Below are 5,259 nucleotides of genomic sequence, written 5' to 3' on the forward strand. Positions count from 1 at the left end.
TCTCCAAATCAGCACTATTTCCTAGCAAGTTGAGAACAAGCAAACCACACCTAAACATGGGTTTCTATTGCAACCAAAATTACCAGAGGCTAGCCTACACATCCAAGGGCATATCTCTAGTTGACAACTCCTCCATATCATGCACGGATTAAATCACACAAAATAAACAAAAGGGCAACATGGCAAAATATCACACACACTAACTTGCTCAAAAGCTAAAACTAAATACACAGTTAAATTCTATGGATTTTTCTACCCCAAAAACATATATAACATGTGGGGTTGCAACACAAAAATATCGCCACACGAATATGCGAGATTATGTCCTAAACACGATATAACAAACTAGCGTCGGAATCCTACATGCAAAAATACCAACAACCACTCTAAAATACATGGCAAAGGGTCCCTAAAATCATGAGCATTTTATCTACGGAGTTTGAGCAAACCGGACACGCACGAAAATAAATACGGGGCAATCCCCTATTGGGACAACACGCAAAACTAGGTATATGGCAAGTCAAATCATTTCAAACATGCATGCAAGTTGCATATTATGGATCTAGGCGAAAAACTACACAAGTTACATATACAACTCGCTCCGATCTGACAGACGGATTAAAAACTACGAACGTTTTAATATCTAGCATATTTCCTGAAGTTATTAAATCGAATTCCTAAGGAAAAAAATAACTGACGGGCCGAATTGCCTAACGGGCCTAAACAGGCAGTGGAGCAATATACTTAGATTCCGCTCAGGGCGCAACATAGGAGGCCTCGGGGGAATCTCACCTGGTGGCCAACGGGCCGGCTGGGATGCTCGGCCGGGGCGATGAGGTGGGCCGCGGTCGGGGCGGCTGGCGCTGGCCGACTCGGGGCTGGCCTGGGCCTAGGGCGCTCGTGGGCCGGCGCGGAAGGAGGCCGATCTGGCGATCGGAGCATCCCAAGCGGCACTGGAGCGGGGCGCCGGCTCGGTCGCGGCGGTCAACGCACGCAGGAACCTGACTGCGGCGTTGCACGAGGAGGCTCCCGACGGCGGGGACGGGGCTGAGGCAGCTGATGGCAACGACGGGGTGCTCCTCCCGGCCCGGATCTGGCCAGATCCGGCCGGTGGTGGAACGAGGCGGCTACAGCAGGGTCCCGACGATGCGGCGGCTCAAGGTGCCGCCGGCCATGGCGACGAGTGAGGCAACGGCTGTGGACGTCGGTTAAAGCTCCGGCGGCGGGGAGGCTGCGGCGGCCGGCAGGAGGCGGCAGCGGGGCGGATCCCTGGTGGCTGCTGGCGACAGAGGGCGGCGGCGCACAGGGGGCGAGAGCACTCGGGAGCAGAGGAGGCGCAGGAGGACGGGCGAGGCGGCGGCGGAGCTTTGGGCCCGGGTGGGCCAGCCGTGGGCATGGCGGGCCAGCGGCGGCTGGTGGGAGGAGAGAGGAGGTGGGAGTGGGTTGTGCATGGATTAGGGTTAGCACGGGTTTCAAGGAGGAGTTGGGTGGGTGTCTAAAACAATAGCATGGGGGTCTATTTATAGACAAGGGGGGCTAGGTTTAGTAGAATTTCACCCCGGTTTTAACCGCGTGGTCGGAATCGAACAATTCCGAACGCGGGACGGGCTAAGTGGCCGTGTAGAGTAGGTTAGCCGGAGAAGAGAGGGAAACGGCACCCGGCAACGTATTTTAAAACACCAACAAACGTCCGACGATAGACCGAATACGGTGCCGCTACGGTCGATCGTTCGGGTACCAGACGGACTCCGATTGCGACGAAATTTGACAGACGTCCTACCTATATTAAAATAAGACCGCACATCAAGTTTCAACCCAATCAGAGAAAGTTTTATACACACTTTTTAAACACAAGGATTGGACGATGCCGCGGGCGCGTGCGAGTGTGGTCGGGCTCAGAACAGGCAACGACGAGAACCGGCAACTAACAACGGATGCAACTTTGAAAACTGGCGGCAACGGAGTGCCGATGCAATGGGATGATGCGCATGATGCGATGACGATGCGACAATTAAAAATAATCACACGACGGAAACGGAATAAAGGGGGAACCTTCTGGAACATCGGTCTCGGGCTGTCCCATCGGGCCTATCTGGCCTCGTGTGTCGTGGCTCTTGTGTCCGGTCGACACCCATCGATGGCGATGGAGGATGTCCTCTGGGTGGTTGTCACTATGGAAACTCTTCCTTTGAGGAGTTTGTTCGGGGTATCTTCACCACAAACGGAAGCACGAGGAGTTGCTCCTCAACCTGAGGTACCTACTGAAAATATCTTTTATGAAATTCCTTTGGGTATGCTTGAGAAACTGCTGGCTAATCCTTTTACAGGAGATGGATCTTCACATCCAGACTTTCATCTAATCTATGTAGATGAGGTTTGTGGTTTATTTAAGCTTGCAGGTTTGCCCGAAGATGAGGTAAATAAGAAAGTCTTTCCTTTATCTTTGAAGGATAAGGCGTTGACATGGTATAGGCTATGTGATGATGCTGGATCATGGGGCTACAATCGGTTGAAATTGGAATTTCATCAAAAGTTCTATCCTATGCATTTAGTACATCGTGATCGGAACTTTATTTATAACTTTTGGCCTTGTGACAGGGAAAGCATAGCTCAAGCTTGGGGGAGGCTTAAATCAATGCTATATTCATGCCCCAATCATGAGCTCTCGAGAGAAATCATCACTCAAAACTTTTATGATTGGCTTTCTCATGAAGATCGTACCATGCTTGACACTTCTTGTGTCGGTTCTTTTATGAAGAAGGATATTGACCACAAATGGAATTTATTGGAGAGAATCAAACACAACTCTGAAGATTGGGAGTTGGAGGAAGGTAAGGAGCCAGGTATGAATTTCCAGTTTGATTGCGTTAAATCTTTTGTTGAGACAAACACTTCTAGAGATTTTAGCGCTAAGTATGGACTTGACTCTGAGAAAGTAGCTTCTCTATGTGAATCTTTTGCTGCTCATGTTGATCTTCCCAAAGAGAAGTGACTTAGTGTAAGTCACGGGATCTTGTATTACGGAACGAGTAAAGAGACTTGCCGGTAAACGAGATTGATATAGGTATGCGGATACCGACGATCGAATGTCGGGCAAGTAACATACCGAAGGACAAAGGGAATGACATACGGGATTATATGAATCCTTGACACTGAGGTTCAACCGATAAGATCTTCGGAGAATATGTAGGATCAAATATGGGCATCGAGGTCCCGCTATTGGATATTGACCGAGGAGTCTCTCGGGTCATGTCTACATAGTTCTCGAACCCGCAGGGTCTGCACACTTAAGGTTCGACGATGTTTTATGCGTATTTGAGTTATATGGTTGGTTACCGAATGTTGTTCGGAGTCCCAGATGAGATCATGGACGTCACGAGGGTTTCCGGAATGGTCCGGAAATAAAGATTGATATATAGGATGACCTCATTTGATTACCGGAAAGTTTTCGGACGTTACCGGGAATGTACCGGGAGTGACAAATGTGTTCCGGATGTTCACCGGGGGGCAGCCCACCCGGGCGAAGCCCATAGGCCTTAGGGGTGCCGCACCAGCCCTTAGTGGGATGGTGGGACAGCCCAAGAGGCCCTATGCACAGGAGATAAAGAAATCAATTGAAGAAGAAGAAAAAAGGGGGAAGTGGGAAAGTGGAGAAGGACACCAGCTTCCAATCCTAGTTGGACTAGGATTGGAGGGGGAGAACTCCCTCCTTTGGTTCGGCCGACCCCTTGGGGCTCCCTTGAGCCTCAAGGCAAGGCCCTCCCCCTCCCTCCTATATATACTGAGGTATTAGGGCTGATTTGAGACAACTTTGCCATGGCAGCCCGACCACATACCTCCACGGTTTTTACTCTAGATCGTATTTCTACGGAGCTCGGGCGGAGCCCTGCTAAGATAGATCACCACCAACCTCCGAAGCATCGTCATGCTGCCGGAGAACTCATCTACCTCTCCGTCTCTCTTGCTGGATCAAGAAGGCTGAGATCATCGTCGAGCTGTACGTGTGCTGAACGCGGAGGTGTCGTCCGTTCGGCACTAGATCGGAGCGGATCGTGGGATGGATCGTGGGACGGTTCGCGACGCGGATCGAGGGACGTGAGGACGTTCCACTACATCAACCGCGTTTCTTAACGCTTCTGCTGTGCGATCTACAAGGGTACATAGATCGGAAATCTGCTCTCGTAGATGAACATCACCATGATAGGTATTGCGTGTGCGTAGGAATTTTTTTGTTTCCCATGCGACTTTCCCCAGCAGTGGCATCATGAGCTAGGTTCATGCGTAGATGTTATCTCGAGTAGAACACAAAAGTTTTTGTGGGCGGTGATGTGCGATTTGCTGCCCTCCTTAGTCTTTTCTTGATTCCGTGGTATTGTTGGATCGAAGCGGCTCGGACCGACATTACTCATACGCTTACGAGAGACTGGTTTCATTGCTACGAGCAACCCCGTTGCTCAAAGATGACTGGCGAGTGTCGGTTTCTCCAACTTTAGTTGAACCGGATTTGACCGAGGAGGTCCTTGGAGAGAGGTTAAATAGCAATTCATACATCTCCGTTGTGGTGTTTGCGTAAGTAAGATGCGATCCTACTAGATACCCATGGCAACCATGTAAAACATGCAACAACAATTAGAGGACGTCTAACTTGTTTTTGCAGGGTATGCTTGTGATGTGATATGGCCAACGACGTGATGTGATATATTGGATGTATGAGATGATCATGTTGTAATAGTTAATACCGACTTGCACGTCGATGGTACGACAACCGACAGGAGCCATAGGGTTGTCTTTAAACTAACGTTTGTGCTTGCAGATGTGTTTACTATATTGCTAGGACGTAGCTTTAGTAGTAATAGCATGAGTAGCACGACAACCCCGATGGCGACACGTTGATGGAGATCATGATGATGGAGATCATGGTGTGGCGCCGGTGACAAGAAGATCGTGTCGGTGCTTTGGTGATGGACATCAAGAAGCACATGATGATGGACATATCACGTCACTTATGAATTGCATGTGATGTTAATCCTTTATGCACCTTATTATGCTTAGAACGACGGTAGCACTATGAGGTGATCTCTCACTAAAATTTCAAGACGAAATTGTGTTCTCCCCGACTGTGCACCATTGCTACAGTTCATCGTTTCGAGACACCACGTGATGATCGGGTGTGATAGACTCAACGTTCACATACAACGGGTGCAAAACAGTTGCACACGCGGAACACTCGGGTTAAACTTGACGAGCCTAGCATGTGCA

This window comes from Hordeum vulgare, chromosome 3H (assembly GCF_904849725.1).
Source record: "Hordeum vulgare subsp. vulgare chromosome 3H, MorexV3_pseudomolecules_assembly, whole genome shotgun sequence".
NCBI classification, from domain to species: Eukaryota; Viridiplantae; Streptophyta; class Magnoliopsida; order Poales; family Poaceae; genus Hordeum; species Hordeum vulgare.